We start from the raw sequence: 19,836 nt of genomic DNA on the forward strand, positions 1-19,836 counted from the left end.
GCTAGAAATGAAATGAATGATCAACCATGCCTATATGAGAAAGCCTCCATCAGTTCAGTTCAGTTCAGTCATTCAGTCCTGTCCGACTCTTTGTGACCCCATGAACCGCAGCACGCCAAGCCTCCCCATCCATCACCAACTCCTGTAGTCCACCCAAACCCATGTCCATTGAGTCAGTGATGCCATCCAAGCATCTTATCCTCTGTTGTCCCCTTCTCCTCCTGCCCTCAATCTTTCCCAGCATCAGGGTCTTTTCTAATGAGTCAGTTCTTCGCATGAGGTGGCCAAAGTATTGGAGTTTCAGCTTCAACATCAGTCCCTCCAATGAACACCCAGGACTGATCTCCTTTAGGATGGGGTGATTGGATCTCCTTGCAGTCCAAGGGACTCTCAAGAATCTTCTCCAACACCACAGTTCAAAAGCATCAATTCTTTATAGACCAACTCTCACATCTATACATGACTACTAGATAAACCATAGCCTTGACTAGACGGAGCTTTGTTGACAAAGTAATGTCTCTGCTTTTTAATATGCTATTTAGGTTGATCATAACTTTCCTTCCGAGGAGTAAGCGTCTTTTAATTTCATGGCTGCAATCACCATCTGCAGTGATTTTGGAGCCTCCATACAAAATCCCAAAGTACTGGATTAGGAGAGTTTCTTTAACACCAGGCAAACACCTGAAGGTGTGAAGAGTGGTGCTCCTGAGAAAGCATGGAAAATCCATATCCTTCCCCACATACCCTGCCCTGTGCATCTACTCCATCTTGATGTTCATCTGTATCCTTTATCTTATTCTTTTGTAGTAAACCAGTAAATAGTAAGTAGACTGTGTGCCTGAGTTCTGCGAGCTGCTCCAGCAAGTTAATCAAAACCAAGGAGGGGGTCATGTGAACCTCGATTTTAAAATTTAACCTGTATTACATGATAAATCATGTCCTCTCCCCCTTCTGAAATGTAACTAAAACAGTTTAATTTTACATAGTTGGCCACATGCCTAGTACTGTATCCTATAACCTTAGGGTGGGAATGACCTTGGTAAGGTTTTGTGAAATGTGTATCAACTGAAAAAATACCGCAACCTGAAAGTTACGTTTTATTTGGTGGAAATTTTTAGAGGTAGCATCTTAAGTGATCCTGAGAGAGTGACTCTGAGAAGGCAGTGAGGTGGGGGGGTGGGGGGGCGGTAAGGCGGGGAGAGGGGGTAGGGAGGTGTGTGTGTGTGTTGTGGGAGAGCCAGGTTATATAGATGTTTTGCAACAAAGGGCATATTTTTTGTAAATTAAAGAAAACCAGATAACCCAGGTTAAGGAATTTAGCTCATTTCTGCGTATGGGAATGCAAGAGTCTGGGCTCATTGAAGCCATTCCTTTGACATGCACCTCAGCTATCTGGGGCCAGTACCTAGTGTTTTTCACATCCTGAGTTCCTCAGGGCTCACTGTAGGGAATGGCTGCAGTCTAATGGGTGCTAGATGGCAGGTATTACTCTCCTTCCTGAGTTCCTTCCAGGATGACTAGCTCACCGTGGAGGACTGCAATTGCCGATGACTGTGACATCCTTGTTTACTGATACGGCAGGAAATATTCCATTTCTCATGTGAAAGAAAATGAATTCACTGATAGCAAGGTGCTTTAAAATGGAGCCTGGAGGCCATTAACAAGGTGAACCTTACACATAGATGGAACTATGACTTTTTGAACTGGGCCAAACCACAAATATTCACAGGACTCTGCAAGAACACCTGAAACCTGTCACAATCCTGAGTTGAGCTTTCCCCTCCCTCTAGGGCTAGCCTTTGCACCCAAACCTGTTTAGCCTAAATTCTGCCTCCAATTCCACTTAAAATTCTTTGTAATACGAACCTCCTTTCTTTGCCTTTAAAAGCTCCTGACTTTTACTTCCCAGCAGGACACTGTTTGGGTTGCTACCAGAATCTATGTGACATTAACTGCAATTCTTTGATCCCCAATCTGTTAAGTGAGAGTCCCTCGGTATCTGACTCTTTGAGGTCTGTTTGAGTTCTCCAGGCCAGAATACTGGAGTGGGTAGCCTCTCTCTTCTCCAGGGGGTCTTCCCGACCCAGGAATAGAATGGGGGTCTCCTGCGTTGCAGGCAGATTCTCTACCAACTGAGCTATCAGGGAAACCCAATCCGTAGGGAAAGACCAAGCTAGCCAAGATGGCGGTGGTCAGGCTCTCACCCCACAGCCTCTCGATCTCGCCCCATGTTTGGTAAATGATTATGTAATGGCTGAGCTCATTGTAGCACCGCGCATGCGTATCACAATGAACCCGCTTGGCCACGGGCCGGTTTTGTTCTGTGTGTATAAGCTCCACCTTACAAGCCCTTGAGGGTACATTATGGCTGCGTCTGCTGGGTCAACCTCGAGAGGAGAGAACACAACGTTCTGGTGCAATGGCTGCTCTAGCAGTCAGAAGAGAATAAATATCTACAGCTCCTTGAGGTTTTTACCTGCTTCCCTGCTCGTGCCTTGCCTACCCTGGGTTCAACGAACAGTGAGATACAGCAAAACAACTTCCTTCCAAGATACAAATTCTAAACTTTCTGAAAAGATTTCACAATTACAAAAGACTTATAATTCTGTCACCCGTTCCTGCTCAGATCTGTCCTCTGCATCTACCCCCATCTCTCTCCTTCCCTTGCTGAACTCCCACCTAACCCCTCAAACCTCGAGGCCCCCTTCTTCAGCCTCCACCCCCAATCTCTTTCATTGAACCAATTCAAACTCAACGTTTAGGGAATTCCCTGGCAGTCCAGTGGTTAGGACTCCCCGCTTCCATTGCAGGGGGCACAGGTTGCATCCCTGGGCAGAGAACTAAGATCCCGCAAGCTGTGTAGCGCAGCTGAAAAATAAATAGAAAATCCGTACATTTAAATCGAAGCCTAGTGATGAGGGCACCTTTTAAAATGTACGTTATATACTTTGGACTAAGAGTTGCTAGCTATAGTCAAAGAACTTTCCGATGTAACTGCAGACCCTCACCATTTTACAAAGGAATTTAACATTGTCATTCAAACCTATGAGCCTTTGTTTCCTGATCTTTTTATTAGTTTTGTTGGGGGGTCAGGCCCAACACTGGATGGCTAAAGCTGGCTGGAATCCTCCTTTAAAGGATCTGCAATGTATCCTGCCAGCTGATAGCCCTAAAGCCCAAGAAATAGAAAAATTTTATATAAAACCATTTCTCAGGCCAACCTAAAACCTGTTGATTGGAATAAAATCAAAGCATGCACTCAAGGACTAACAAACCTGTGCATGATATTACAACAGACTTGAAATTGTTAGACTCTTTAGATAATAGAGTCTTTAACTCCATGTTCATATATGGCCCAGGTGACGATCTCAATTCGGGCAAAGTGAGCCTGACTTAATTGAGAAATCATGGCAACTCCTGATTTAGTTAATTTGGCAAACCTATTGGACTCTACCTGCAATGCGGGAGACTAATATTCTATTCTTGGGTCAGGAAGATCCCCTGGAGAAGGAAATGGCTACACACTCCAGGATTCTTGCCTGGAGCATTCCATAGAGGAACCTGGCGGGCTCCATGGGGTCGCAAAGAGTTGGACAAGACTAAGCAACTAACATTTTCACTTTTTTCATTCACAATTCAAATAAACTAAAGACCACTAAAATCATAAATTTACTGGTTCAACAGCTATCAGACTCCTCCCAGAGGCTTCAACAAACTAAATCAAAAGCCTTCAAACTCTAAAAATGTCTGCCATTTGAATAAGAAGCCTGACCATTGGAAAAAGGATTGCCTTAAACTAAAACACTTTAAACAATCATCCCAAGTTAAGCCTTTAGTTCTTCTTATGGACTGTGCTTGCTCCAAGAACAAACTGGGCGACAATTCACTTATGATTGGAAGTGAGCTCCTTCTTGTCTTCACTGACCCTGGAGTCACACTTTCTGTGCTCAACCCCACCAATCTCAAACAACCCTTTCCTCCGAGCACTGAGATAATTCAAATAATGAGAATATCCTGAAAACCCTCCATAGTTTACAAGTCCACTCCCTTCCCTTTCCAATTGGGCTCCCTCCAGGACAATCATTCCTTACGTCTGGTCAGTTCTGCTCCTGTCAACTTCCCAGAAAGAGACCTTTTTAGAGAAATATTGTTGCTGGGCAAAATCTTGGCTTTTTCTGCTAACTGAAGCCGAATAAAAAGTGCAGAAGCAGAGTTTGGAGGGAATAGAAAGGTGGCTTTATTTCTCAGCTGGTGGAGAGGGGAAACACAGTAGGCTCATGCGGCAGGAACTGTTCCTCCCCCTCTCCTGCCTCCACAAGGAGTCTGGGGGCTTATATAAAACGAGGGCTCGCAGTCAGGAGTTGGTGATGAGGAAAAAAAGTGTTTGGATCTTGAGTTCTTCCTCCTGCCCTTTACAAAGACAGTCATAGACTGGCATCGGTAATCCTGTGAGTCTGGCAGTTCAGTAGTTCTGCGGCCTTCTTTTTGATATGTAACTACAAGGCGAAGGGTGTTGTAAGGGTAAACACCAGATACAAGATGTATTTAGCCTAGAGTCAAAGGGAAATAGGTGCAAAGTGTAGATCCTGCAGTTAGAGGGCAGAAAAGCAAACTTAGTTACAGATATGCAGTTAGGAGCAGTTAAAAAAAAACTAGGAGTGTTCAGGCCTGCTCACTATTCCCTTTATCTTCTTTGTTCTCAGGAAAGGGAAAGAAAAAAGCCTCATTCCTCTTTTCTTCCTTTTTACTGCAACAATATCACATTGTCATCTCTTTTTCTCAAAATGGGAGATTATTCTCGAGATTGATTCAGCTCCCTGGACAACTCATGGCATTCCAGCTCCTCAGTTCTATTATTAGCAGTTTTTGCCCTTTAGGACAAGCTTGAAAGAACAGAAAGTTAAAACTCCTCAAAGAAGTCCCTGAGAAATGCTGGGCAAAGTCTATAACTGACATTGCGTGGATTCATCCAGCTCCCCCAATTCAAATTCAAATTGATCCTGGTAAACTTCTTCCAAACATTAATCAATATCCTTTAACTCCTGAGGCCTGGGCAGGAATTTCCCTCGAGGCTCAGCTGGTAAAGAACCCGCCTGCAATGCAGGAGACCGGGGTTAGATCCCTGGGTTGGGAAGATCCCCTGGAGAAGGGAATGGCTACCCACTCCAGTATTCTGGCCTGGAGAATTCCATGGACTGTATAGTCCATGGGGTTGCAAAGAGTTGGACACGACTGAGCAACTTTCTCTTCGCTTCACTTCAATCACAAGGGAATATAAGACACAAGACCCCACAGTCCCTGCACCAGCCCTTGTTTTACATCCATTTTCCCTATGAAGAAATCCAAGGAAGAGGATAGATTCATGCAAGATTCGAGGGCTATTTAGAACATCGTTATCCCTCATCATTTGACTGCCCCTAACTCTCATACCCTTTTAATGACAATACCTAGAGAGGGTAAATTTTTCACCATAGAAGACCTCTGTGGTGCCTTTTGCAGCATCCCTGTGGATTCTGAAAGTCAATTTTTATTTGCTTTCATGTGGGAAGAACAACAATACACCTAGCTAGACTGAAAGCCCTTCCTACTTTTCACAGATCCTAAACAGTGATTTAGTAGATGTCATTTTTTCCACAAGGGTCTATCTATCTACCCTCTTACAACATGTTGATAAGCTTCTTCTCTTCCTTTTCTAGGGAAACAAGTAAGCAAAATGCCATCAGTCTCCTCAAGCCATTAGCAATTATGGTTCATTAGGTTTCTAAAGAGAAATTACAAGTTGTTCAAATGCTGGTCAAATACCTAGGATGCTGCTGCTGCTGCTGCTGCTAAGTCGCTTCAGTCATGTCCGACTCTGTGCGACCCCATAGACGGCAGCCCACCAGACTCCCCCGTCCCTGGGATCCTCCAGGCAAGAACACTGGAGTGGGTTGCCATTTCCTTCTCCAATGCATGAAAGTGAAAAGTGAAAGTGAAGTCGCTCAGTCGTGTCCAACTCCTAGCAACCCCATGGACTGCAGCCTACCAGGCTCCTCTGTCCATGGGATTTTCCAGGCAAGAGTACTGGAGTGGGGTGCCATTGCCTTCTCCAAATACCTAGGATACCTGATCTCAGATAAGGACTCCTTTTAGACCCTAATAGGATTCAGTGTCTTAAATTTCCAGTAGCCACAGACCAAAAGACAACACCAGGGATTTTGGAGTCTGACTGGATACTAATGGGAACTGGATACCTTATTTTTCCTTAATAGCCTACTCTCTTTATACATTGCTCAAAGCTGAAAGACTAGATCCTTTAAATTGGGAAGAAAACACCTTTATGACTCTCCAGATCCTGAAAATCAAACTTCTCAAACCACCTGCTTTATTTTTAAAAATTATTTATTTATTTACTTTACTTTTGGTTGTTCTGGACTTTCTCCAGTTGCAGTAAGCAGGGGCTACTCTTCTTTGCGGTGCACGGGCTTCTCATTTCGGTGGCTTTTCTTGTTTTGAGGCACAGGCTCTAGGCTCAAAGGCTTCAGTGGTTGTAGCCCTTGGGCTCAGTAGTTAGGTTACAGGGGCTCATTAGCTGTGGCTCAAGGGCCCTAGAGCATGCGGGCTCTAGTAGTTGTGGTTCTTGGGCTCTAGAGAGCAGATTCAGTAGTTGTAGTGCATGGGCTTAATTGCTCTGACGCATGTGGAATCTTCCCGTACCAGGGATCGAACCCATGTTCCCTGAATTGGCAGGCAGATTCTTATCCGCTGTACCACCAGGGAAGTCCTCAGAGCATCTGCTTTAGGTCTTCCTAGTTACCAGCTTCGGAGAAAGCAATGGCAACCCACTCCAGTACTCTTGCCTGGCAAATCCCATGGACAGAGGAGCCTGGTGGGCTTCAGTCCATGGGGTTGCTAGGAGTCGGACACAACTGAGCGACTTCACTTTCACTTTTCACTTCCATGCATTGGAGAAGGAAATGGCAACCCACTCCAGTGTTCTTGCCTGGAGAATCCCAGGGACGGGGGAGCCTGTCTCTGGGGTCGCACAGCGCTGGATGCGACTGAAGCGACTTAGCAGCAGCAGCAGCAGTTACCAGCTTCCTTTTCCCCTTCTTTGTGTAGGAAAGGGAGGAGAATGCCTTAGGAGTGTTTACAAAAAGGCACGAAGGTCAGCACTGAGTCCTTGGTCATTGCAGTCAATAATTAGACACTGTAGCCAGAGGTCTTCCCCTGTGCCTGAGAGCTATTTCAAAAGCAGCTCTGCAAAATCAGCTCAGGAAATGGTTATGGGCTGTCCACTCATCATCTATGTTCCCCCAGCAGAAGAAACTTTGCTCAGTTCTTATCACACCCAATGCCTTTCTGTAAGCCATATTACCTCACATGAAATGCTGTTACTAACATCTCACAAAACCCTTTCCCAGAGCAACAACCTTAACCCTACAAACCTCCTCCTTTGACCTACCGACCAAACTCCTCATGACTGTCTAACCCTGACTGATTAGTTATTAATCTTTGGAGCTGACTTACAAGAAATACCTAGCTAACACTGAAATTTAAGTTTACCTAAGTTTACTGATGTTTCTTATATGAACAATGACAAAGGAAAACATTGTTTGCAATCACTTCCTCCTTTGAAGTAATTGAAGAAGCTCCAGTGACCACTGCTACTTCAGCCTGGCAGGCAGGGCTCCGTGCTTTAACTGAGTTTGCACACCCAAAAAGAAGGTAAAACTGTGAATATCTATACAGTCACTCTGTGGTAGTTTCTAACTTTGGCAGTTTGGAAACAAAGATTCCAGGAAACCAGATTAAGAATGGAAATTGGGTGAATGATTTGTTGGAATCAATCCAACTTCTATCTGTCCTGGTCATCATGAAGGTGCTTGGACATTCAAATTAAATTCAAATGAAACCAAAGGAAATAATCTGGTTGATCAGGCTGCGAGAACAGCCACCTTATGAGCCACCCAACCTGAAAGGTTTTATTAAATTTTGTCTACATTCTCAAAGAGGATCTAATGGAAGTGATCAAAGAAGCCCAATTGAAGGCAGTGCATAAAGGTTTTATTGGGCTGATAATAGCTGTATTTTTAGCCCATTAACTAATCTATGGTATAGCCCTCAAAGAAGACCTGCCTTGCCAGAGTCCATGTAAAGACTCCTGATGGCAATGACTCATCAGATGATCCACTGGGCTGTGATAAATGAGACAATACTGTTGGGGAATTTTTTTTTTTTTTTTGATTAATTGATTGTTTTATTTATTTACTGTTGGGTGTGCCATGTCTTTGTTGCTTTCTGTGTGGCCTTTCTCTAATTTTGGCAGGCAGGGGCTACTCTTTGTTGCAGTGGGAGGGCTTCTCACTTCTGTGGCTTCTCTTGATGCAGAGCACAGGCTCTAGGCACGTGGGCTTCAGTAGTTACAGCACTCGGGCTCTAGAGCACAGGCTCTTTAGCTGTGATGAGCAGGCTTAATTGCTCTGCGGCATATGGGGGTCTTCCAGGACCAAAGATTAAAATTGTGTCCCCTGCATTGGGAGGCAGATTCTTATCTACTGCATCACCAGGGAAGATCCAGGAGATATTTTTAAGGCCTCTAAGGAGGCACAGTTAGCTTGTGCTCTTCATCCTTAAAAAAACCAGGAAAACTATCCAAACTGTCCCTGGATATTTTGATTTGCTCCCCAGTGGCTCAGGGTTAAAGAATCTGCCTGAAATGCAGGAGATGTAGGTTCATGGGTTTGATTCTGGGTCTGGAAGATCCTCTGGAGTAGGAAATGGCAACCACTCCAATATTCTTGCCTGGGAAATCCCATGGAGAGAGGAGCCTGGTGGTCTGTGGAGTGGCAAGAGTTGGACACTACTTAGCAACTAAACCACCACCACCACAAAGGGCCTCTTAAGATATGGCAAATGGATTTAATTCAGTTATCTCCTTCCCAAGGCTATAAATTTGTGCTTGTTATGATATGTATGTTTCCTCATTAGATTGAAGAATGTAGAAATATTGTTAGAAAAGGTTAGGTACTTCTCCAGTGGTACGGTGATAAGAATCCACCTGCCAATGTAGAGAACATGGGTTCGATCCCTGGTCTGGAAAGAGTCCACTGCCTCGGAGCAACAAGCCTGGTGCGCCATAACTACCGAAGCCCACATGCCCAGAGCCCTGCTCCACAACAAGAGAAGCCACCGCCACGAGAAGCCCATTCCCAGCTAGAGGGAGCCCCTGCTTCGCTTTCTGAAGCTGGAGAAAGCCAAAGTGCAGCAACAAAGACGCAGGGCAACCAAAAATAAATGAATACATATTTTTTTAAAAAAGAGAAAAGGTTACACCTACGTGGGCTGTGCTCTCAGAACTGCATGGTGACCAGGGAATACATTCCACTGGCCATATTATGAAGCAAGTCTGTGGGGTCTGGCCTACTCTATACTTCCTTTGGGAAGCAGTCTGTCACCACTTGAAATCATTGTCTCTCTCTGCTCTTGATATATTCAACTAATTAAAGGAGACATGCTTCATTATTGCCATGGACTAATCAGAGCCTTAGATAAAAAACATGTCTCATAGCACAATCTGTCCACAGGGTGCTCCTCAGAGACGAGACTACACACATCGTATTCTATAAGCAGGTGGTTTCATCTACTGGAAATAACATCTTCAAAAAGATTATTTTTTTAATTAAAAAAAATTTTTTTAAAGATTCTTTACATCCTAGATGAAAAGAACCATAACAGGCACTCTCAACTAAGTCTTGTCCTACAACGCTGGAAGGGGCAAATTTTTGGATTCATGTTTCTCTTCTTTTGGGGTGCACCACACACCTTGTGGGAATCCCAGTTCACCAACCAGGTATTGAACCCGGGCCCTAGCATTGGAAGCGTGGAGTCCTAACCACTGGGAATTCCCGTGTTTCTCATCTTACAAAGGCTCCAGTGCCCAACTGGACTTGTGAAGTGACTGGAGAAATAAAATGAAAATTAACTAGAAAGTGAAGCAGATATTGTCTGATGCTCAGCTTTCCCAATATTCAGAAGCAGGCTGATATATACACACATACTAAAGTGAAAAGTTAGTCTCTCAGTCATGTCCGACTCTTTGTGATGCCATAGACTATAGCCCACCGGGCTCCTCTGTTCATGGAATTCTTCAGCCAAGAATACTGGAGTGGGTTGCCACTTCCTTCTCCAGGGACATACACACTACTCTAACCTCATTACTGAGCCTTTTCATAAAAGAGCTGCTCTACTGTACTGATAAATTTACTGAGTTTAATGATACTACTTCAATATCCTTGCTAAAGAAGGCCTATTCAGTTGGCTGGTGGTCTCAGAATATCACTTAGTGACTTTACTATGTCCAAGATGATGACCGGTCAGCATTTTGTTGGAATTTGTTTAATGTTAGTTGAATTTTTTTACCTTCCTCGAGGGCACTTTTCTGGCAAATGGGGAGATATTCTTCTAGTGATCTATTCTCAAACTATAGAGGCTGGAGGACTTCTCTCTGAGGGTGGGATATGTTTCCATGACCTCAATCTTCCAGATTTAAGGACAGTCTACTTATGTGTGTTAGTCACTTAATCATGTTGGAAATTAACTAGAAAGTGAAGCAGATAATCTCTGATGCTCACAGCTTCCCCAGTATTCAGAATCAGGCTGGTACATACACACACACTAAAGTGAAAAGTTAGTCTCTCGGTCGTGTCCAACACAGTCGGACACAATGGACTGCATCCCATCAGGCTCCTCGGTCCATGGAATTCTCCAGGCAAGAATGCTGGAATGGGTTGCCATTCTCTTCTCCAGGGGATCTTCCCAACACAGGAGTTGAACCTGGGTCTCTTGCTTTGCAGGCAGATTCTTCACCATCCGAGCCACCAGGGAAGCCTAGTTATACACCTCATCACCAATTTCTCCTTGGTCTGGTAGATTTTAAGCACTTAGCCCTTAAAGTTGTCTACAGGGTAAAACGATAAGATCATGGTCTCTACTCTGTTTCTGTTTGACACTGTTACAAAATATTTCTCTCAAGTCCTGTTCCTCTAACATTTCACCTGCTTGGATCTTCTTTTTTCTTTTACCTCTATGGAGGTAAAAGTTGTCTACAGGGTAAAATGATAAGATCACGGTCTCTACTCTGTTTCGGTTTAACACTGTTACAAAACATTTCTCTCAAGTCCTGTTCCTCTAAACATTTCACCTGCTTGGATCTTCTTTTCTTTTACCTCTGTCGAGAAGCAAATGGCTGACCAAAATTTGTAAGAAATGTGACCTCACAAGTCTGTGTTAAGCATTTTGCTGCACCGGGGCCAGATGGTTGTTGGCTGGCCCCTTAAAAGGCTGTAATGGCTGCATGACCCACGGCTAGAACGTATCCCTAAGTTCATAACCTGTCAATGGAAACGTGAATAATCACACTCTTGACTGGAGACTATGTTCTCCTTCAAGGTCCACCTTTGTTTGTGATTACAAAGGAGAACCATGGACTTATGAATGTTTACACAGCTGGTATGTGACAGGATAATGCCTTTTTATACCATAGCATTTCACTTAACTTCAAGTTCTTGTTAGAGAAAGAAATCCAGCCAAAATCTCATTGGTCGAGATGAGACTCGGCTGCCCACTTTTTATACCCTCGCATACTCTCCATTGATTGCCATGTAAAAGGATTTGTTCCTTGAACTGGTGCAGTCCATACTGACCTGTTGGACCACGGCTAAATTAACAAAATCTACCACTTGAGGTTTGGCCCAGCAACAATGGGAATCCCTGGCTCCGCAGTGAGAGTTGTATTAGATAATCAAATAGGGCTTCACTATCTCCTTGCAGCACGGGGCAGCCGTTGATAGAATGCCCTAGCCAACACCTCCTGCTGCACCTAGATTAACACTTGCAGTGAATTTCGGAACTTCCCTGGTAGTCCAGTGGCTAAGACACTATGCTCCCAATGCAGGAGGCCTGGGTTTGATCCCTGGTCAGGGAACTAGGTCCCACAGCCACGACTAAGAGTTCACATGCCTCAAGTAAAGATCCCAAGGGCCACACCTAAGACCTGGTGCAGCCAAATAAATAAATATTAAAAACATACAGACACACACACACAAACTTTCTGGTGAATCTGAAGTAGAACTTGAAACGTTCGAAAAATAGCACAAAGCTTCTCTGTTCCCTATCAAAGTTTTCAGCTGGCTGTCTTCAGCTCTGGGCACTTAGATAAGATCAGGACTTCAAATATTATTTATGATTATTAGAATTTTGCTATGTGTGCTTGTAGTTAGACTTACGCTGCTCCTCACTCAGACCTGCTGCAAAGCTTCTACAAATACCAAGACTGTGGTCTCTCCATGGATTGAAATGATAGTAAGGCTAATGGCATCTGGTCCTATCACTTTATGGCAAATAGATGTGGAAACGATGGAAACAGTGAGACACTGTTTTCTTGGACTCCAAAATCACTGCAGAAGGTGACTGCAGCCATGAAATTAGATGACGCTTGCTCCTTGGAAGAAAAGCTATGACCAAGCTAGACAGCATATTGAAAAACAGAGACATTACTTTGCCAACAAAGGTCCATCTTAGTCAAAGCTATGGTTTTTCCAGTAGTCATGTATGGATGTGAAAGTTGGACCATAAAGAAAGCTGAGTGCCAAAGAATTTATGCTTTTGAACTGTGGTGTTAGAGAAGACTCTTGAGAGTGCCTTGGGCTGCAAGGAGATCCAACCAGTCAATACTAAAGGAAATCAATTATTGGAAGGACTGATGCTGAAGCTGAAGCTCCAATACTTTGGCCACCTGATGTGAAGAACTGACTCATTGGAAAAGACCCTGATGCTGGGAAAGATTGAGGGCAGGAGGAGACAGGGATGATAGAGGATGAGATGGTTGCATGGCATCACCGACTTAGTGAAGTTTCAGCAAGCTTGGAGTTGTTGATGGACAGGGAGGCCTAGAGTGCTGCAGTCCATGGTGTTGCAAAGAGTCGGACATGACTGAACAACTGAACTGAAGATTTATTCACTTGAACATTCAAGTAACAATGAAGTTTCTGGGTGATGAAATTGCCCAAGTCTTTTCCTGAGTACTTCCCTATTGGTCAAATGTGGCCTAATCCTTATGACACTGACTCTCTGAAATAGCCAGCAGAAATTAAAAATTCCCCGTGGCATGAGATCTAATTTTCTGGGAGAAGTTCATCCCAGTGATGTGAGACAAAGCAGGTCTAGAAGTCAGTGATGCTTTCAGAGACAAATCTGGATGAAAGGGGGAAAATATGAAATGTGAAATAAAATGCATTTACTTATGTCAGTTCAGTTCAGTTCAGTCGCTCAGTCATGTCCCACTCTTTACTTATGTCAAGGGCTTTTTAAATGGAGTCAAGAGGCCATTAAGGAGGTGGATCTTATGCACATCCTTACCCAGACACACCGTAAACTGAGTCAAACCACAAATACTCAAAGGACTCAGCAAGAGGACCTGAAACGTCATGGTAATGCACTTTTACCGCCCTCTGGTAATAGCCTCAGCAAACCACTAGAGGGAAAAATCACTAATACAAACCTCCTCCTTTTTCCTTTAAAAGCCACTGACTTTTACTCCCCACATGATACTGTTTGGGTTGCTGCCTGAAACTGTGTGTCCCAAATTGCAATTCTTTGATCTCAAATAAACACTGTTTTTCTTGATTATTTCCTTCCAGGTTTATTTAGTTTGATAATTTAAAGAGGGCAGCTGCTGCTGCTGCTAAGTCGCTTCAGTCGTGTCCGACTCTGTGCGACCCCATAGACCGCAGCCCACCAGGCTCCCCCTCCCTGGGATTCTCCAGGCAAGAACACTGGAGTGGGTTGCCATTTCCTTCTCCAATGCATGAAAGTGAAAAGTGAAAGTGAAGTCGCTCAGTCGTGTCTGACTCCTAGTGACCCCATGGACTGCAGCCCACCAGGCCCCTCCGTCCATGGGATTTTCCAGGCAAGAGTACTGGAGTGGGTTGCCAAAGAGGGCAGCAAACCCTAGCAAGTCTAAGAAAATAAAAATGGGATACTCTAGAATATAGCCTGAAACTTGCTGGGAGAGTAATCTTTGAGCAAGGAAAATGTGTTGGCTTAAGAATTATTTCAGGGACTTCCCTGGTGATCCAGTGGTTAAGAACCTGCCTTCCAATGCAGGGGATGCAAGTTCGATCCCTGGCTGGGGAACTAAGAATCCACATATCACGTGGTACAGCGGGAAAAAAAATTATTTCAACTGGGTTTCTTTCCTTTTAAAAAAAAATTATTTATTTCTTGGTTGTGCTGGGTCCTCGTTGATATGCACAGGGTTTCTCTAGTTGAGATGAGCCGGGGAGGAGAGGTGGGGGGTTTGCTATTTTTTTGTTGTGGTGCATGAGCTTCTCATTGTGGTGGCTTCTCCTGTTGCAGGAGCACAGACCAGGGCATGTGGGGTTCAGAAGTTACCCACGTGGGCTTCAGTTGCCCTGGGGCATGTGTAATCTTCCCAGACCTGGGATGGAACCCATGTCCCCTGCATTGGCAGGGGGATTCCTATCCACTGTACCATCAGGGAAGTCCCCACTTGGGTTTCTTATGTTACAAATAACTGTGTTGTAGATAGAATATTACTCTTGGGCACAGCATACGTAACTTTATGAATTAAAAATCTAATCTATTATACATTTTAGAAGAACTCATGGTGCTTGGATTGTACGTTATAGTTTATAAGTCCTTTCATCTGTTGTTTAATCATCACAATACTGACATCCACCCCACTTAACAGCTAAGGAAGCTGAAGTTCAAAGACGTAGAAATCTTCCTCCAGATTGCAGTCTGAGAACGGAGGATTTGAATATAGCCCCTACCCTCAGGTACCTGGATTGTGCCCAACTGCTGAGATCTCTTGATAAGCCTTTTGCATATCTGGGAGCTTTGTTTTAAAAAAAATGAAAAAAAAAAAAAAAAAAAACACTTTCTTATCTTTAGCAACTGCCCTGTGTTGGTCTTAATGATTTTTGTGCTCTAATCTCATTAGAGTTAGGTGATTTAGTTTCTTTTGCTGACCCTTGATATAGTTCTTTAAGGAATTAATTTCTCTAGCATTGTGAACTGGTTTCTTCAACACCAGTCTTTCTTCTATCACTAATTTCTGTAAACGGGTGAAGAAATGATAGCTTTTGGCCTGCAAGTAACAAATGCTGGAAAGGGTGTAGAGAAAAGGGAACCCTCCTACACTGCCGGTGCTGCCTCTGCGGAAAACAGTGCAGAGGTTCTTCAGAAAACTAAATAGAATTACCGTATAATCCAGCAATCCCACTCCTAGGAATATACCTGGACAAAACTACAATTCAGAAAGATACATGCACTGTTGAGGTCCTTTAATGGACCGGAACCTGGTGGCCCAGAGTCAATGGTAAGAAAGTAAAGGAGAGAGAAAGAGAGGCTGATATTCCTTGGTTTACGCAGAAAACCAATAAAGTCCTTTGACACAGGGCTTGCGTCGCTCACGAAGATACCTGGTGCCCTCTCGAGGGGGTTGAAAGCACAGTGCGCCTTCTCGAGAGGGTCTTAGAAGCCTGGGCAGGAGAGTGAGCAAGATGGGTCTCTGTGCTCCAGAAAATCAGCCTTAGAGAGAGAGAGAAAGAAAGCAAGACACGGGGACCAAAGCTCTGATGGAGCAAAAGTGTTTTAATCAACATGGTGTGGGCATATATATTGTCTTACAAGGTAGTTATTCTCGACAAAGATTAAAATTCCAGACTTACAATACATAGGCGATCCATATTAAAGAGAGAGAGAGTTGTAAACAATCACTTTTACCGTACAGTTCACAAGAAGGAAGAGGGTACTTATCACTGTATTGAAAAACTAACGAAGGAAATGCCTGGATCCGTCAGCCCCGGGAGAGACTTGCCTCTCCTCCGAATTCCTGAATATTCAGGAATTAATAAGGAACAGAGGATTCCTGACAGATCGACAGGAAGCCTCCTGTTAAATGCTTCCTGACAATGCACAACTACTTTCATAGCAGCTCTACTCACAATAACCAAAACACAGAAACACCTTAAATGTCCACTGACGGACGGATAAAGAAGATGTGGCACATATACACAATGGAATACTGCTGGCCACAAAAAAGAACAAAATAATGCTATTTGCAGCAACATGAATGCAACTGGAGATTATCATACTAAGCGGAGAAAGTCAGAAAGATAAATACCATATGATACACTTATACGTGGGCTCTAAAACACGGCACAAAAGAACCTATTTACAAAACAGCAGCAGACTCACGGAGATCAGACTTGTGGTGGCCAAAGGGATTGGGACTGAGGGAGAGGGATGGACTGGGAGTGTGGAGTTGGTAGATACAAACTTCTGCCTTTCGAATGGATAAACAACAAGGTCTTAATGTATAGCACAGGAATTATGTTCAATACCCTGTAATAAACCATAAAGAATGTGTGTATATAACTGAGTCACTTTGCTGTACAGCAGAGATTGGCACAATACTGTGAATCAACTATACTTCAATTAAAAAAAAACAGAAAAAAAAGAAATTATGACTTTTGTATTTCTGAAATGTATTTCTGAAGGTTTTTTTTCTTTTATTTTTAAGAAGCTGGAGACTTCCTCTTCTGAGAAAAAAGCATACAAATAAAATAATTACCCAAGTGAAACATGAAGTTTTAATAAAATCAATAAAAAAAAAAGCAACAATTTACTAAGTACTTACCACAAATCTTGGACTGCAAGGAGATCCAACCAGTCCATTCTGAAGGAGATCAGCCCTGGGATTTCTTTGGAAGGAATGATGCTAAAGCTGAAACTCCAGTACTTTGGCCACCTCATGCAAAGATTGGAAAAGACTCTGATGCTGGGAGGGATTGGGAGCAAGAGGAGAAGGGGACGACAGAGGATGAGATGGCTGGATGGCATCACTGACTCGATGGACGTGAGTCTGAGTGAACTCCGGGAGTTGGTGATGGACAGGGAGGCCTGGCGTGCTGCGATTCATGGGGTTGCAAGGAGTCAGACACAACTGAGCGACTGAACTGATCTGATCTGATCTACCACAAACCATTAGACCTGAAGCTCCTTGGGGGCAGGTACCTATTTGCCCTCAGTGCACAGAACAGCAACAGACCCAAAGTAGGTGCTCAAGAAATGTCAGTGCATATAATAAATTGATGCTGGGCACACTGAAAAGAGCTTTATATTCATATCTCATTTAACTCTATTAAAAAAAAAAAAAATTTAGCCAAACAAATTTGCAAATGAAATTGGCTTTATTAGGCAATTCACGAACTGGGAGGCATTCCATCTAGCAACTAGAAGGGCACTTGGGGAGTTGTACAAAATGGAAGGCTTTTATAGGAAGGAAGGTGGGAAGGGAGCTATTAGCAAAAGGAAAAAAAAAGTTGCTTTAGATCAGGGGAATGAGGGGAGAGAAACGCAAAGGTTATCTTTTTTTCCTCTGGGGGATGGAGAGGACTCCCGTGGCAGTTAACTTTATTGAAAATTCCAGACAAGTTGATTAAAATTGCATTTCTGGTAGGGGTGGAAGCTGCAATTATATTAGGGATTAAATGTAGGTTTGGCATCATGGGCTTTAGCACAAGTGATACCATTTAGGGTTTTTGTTTTTGTTTTTTAACAGTTCCAGCTCCTGTCTGTTTCGACCACATACACACAAACACAGCTTCATGATATAGATATCTTTGTCCTATTTTACAGATGGAGAAACTGATATTAAGAGAGATTGAGTAATTTATTCAAGGACATATGTCTGATAACTAAATGGTCTCTCTGACTTTAAAACTTCTCTTAACTAGGATTCTATGACTAGAACAAAGCCAGAATGGCACAAATTGTAATATTCCATTGCCAGGGTAACATATCAGTAGGCTGAGCCACACCAGTGGACTTCAAATAGGCTCTGAGTTGCTGTATGTTGAAGGTAATTTATAATAATATACCTGTTGTTGTTGTTTAGTCACTAAGTCAGACACGACCCCATGCAACCCCGTGGACTGTAGCCAGCCAGGCTCCTCTGTCCATGGGATTTTTAAAGGCAAGACTACTGGAGTGGGTTACCATTTCCTTCTCTTAGGGGATCTTCCTGACCCAGGGATTGAACCCACATCTCCTGTATTGGCAGGCAGATTCTTTACCACTGAGCCACTTGGGAAGTCCAATATACCTGTAGAAATAGTAATATGCTTTCAATATATATATATTTGATTCTTGGTATTTTGGTAGTTATATTCTATAAAGTGCCCTGAACATTGAATTAGCAAATACTGAGTCATGGCTCTTAGAGGAAATACAGAGGCTCTGTGACCACAGCCTCTGGTCACAGCATTTTTGTCAACCAACCAATGTATAGTTTTTATTAGAGTGTTTCAATTTAGAGACACAAAATATGTTGTTGATTCATTGATGTTGAACTCACAGTTGACAGCACTATAATTCATTCTTAAGCAAGGTTGATCTAACACACATAAGGCGCATCACAGCCTTCTTGCCGTCTAGGAACAGCAGATGGTACTTTAGCATGAAACTCGATGGGCATTTTACACAGTGAAATCAATGCAAAGCACCAAAATGCAAGAAACACCGCATGTGACCCTAAAAATATGAGGAAAACGGCACACTTATGATAGCTGAAACAAGAAGGCAGAGAGCAAGCTGTGGTGCAGATTAAGGAGACCCAGGTTTTCACTGCTAAGTGTGTGTTTGGGGATGACTGTGAGAGTGCTACAGTATTGATTATTGGATAGCAAATTTTAGTGAGTAGGTAAATTTTCAAATACGGAGTCCATGAGTGGGACCTAGAGGGTCCCTAGAGCAGGACTACAGAGGATCCACTGTATATGCATGATTTAGGTATGACCTAAATCAGATCCCTTATACAGTGAAAGTGTAATATTATACAGTGAAAGTGACAAACAGATTCAAGGGATTAGATCTGATAGAGTGCCTGAAGAACTATGGACAGAAGTTTGTGACATTGTACAGGAAGCAGTGATCAAAACCATCCCCAAGAAAAAGAAGCGCAAAAAGGCAAAATGGTTGTCTGAGAAGGCCTTGCAAAGAGCTGAGAAAAAGAGAAGCTAAAGGCAAAGAAAAAAAGGAAAGATATACCCATTTGAATGCAGAGTTCCAAAGACTAGCAAGGAGAGATAAGAAAGCCTTCCTCAGTGATCAATGCAAAGAAATAGAGGGAAACAATAGAATGGGAAAGACTAGAGATCTCTTCGAGAAAATTGGAGATAACAAGGGAACATTTCATGCAAAACTGGGTGCAATAAAGGACAAATGGTATGGAGCTAACAGAAGCAGAAGATATTAGGAAGAGGTGGCAAGAATACACAGAAGAACTATACAAAAAAGATCTTCATGATCCAGATAATCACGATGGTGTGATCACTCACCTAGAGCCAGGCATCCTCGAATGTGAAGTCAAGTGTACCTTAGAAGCATCACTACTAACAAAGCTAGTGGAGGTGATGGAATTCCAGTTGAGCTATATCAAATTCTAAAAGATGATGCTGCACTCAATATGCCAACAAATTTGGAAAACTCAACAGTGGCCACAGGACTAGAAAAGGTCAGTTTTCATTCTGATCCCAAAGAAAGGCAAAGCCAAAGAATGCTCAAACTATTGCACAATTGCACTCATCTCACACGCTAGCAAAGTAATACTAAAAATTCTCCAAGCCAGGCTTCAGCAATATGTGAACCGTGAACTTCCAGATGTTCAAGCTGGATCTAGAAAAGGCAGAGGAACCAGAGATCAAATTGCCAACATCCATTGGATCATCGAAAAATCAAGAGTTCCAGAAAAGCATATACGTCTGCTTT

The 19,836-nt window shown here is 43.2% G+C and overlaps 1 protein-coding gene across 1 annotated transcript in view; it reads left to right on the plus strand.

Annotated features, from left to right (window-relative positions):
- The first annotated feature begins 1,234 nt into the window (after positions 1-1,234).
- Positions 1,235-19,836, plus strand: part of SPATA45 (spermatogenesis associated 45) — a 29,385-nt gene continuing 10,783 nt past the window's right edge. The window contains exon 1 of the mRNA XM_070768620.1: positions 1,235-17,929. The gene's annotated coding sequence lies outside the window, so the exon portion shown is untranslated. The remainder of the gene's footprint in view (positions 17,930-19,836) is intronic.

Source organism: Bos indicus, chromosome 16, assembly GCF_029378745.1.
Source record: "Bos indicus isolate NIAB-ARS_2022 breed Sahiwal x Tharparkar chromosome 16, NIAB-ARS_B.indTharparkar_mat_pri_1.0, whole genome shotgun sequence".
In the NCBI taxonomy this organism is placed as follows: domain Eukaryota; kingdom Metazoa; phylum Chordata; class Mammalia; order Artiodactyla; family Bovidae; genus Bos; species Bos indicus.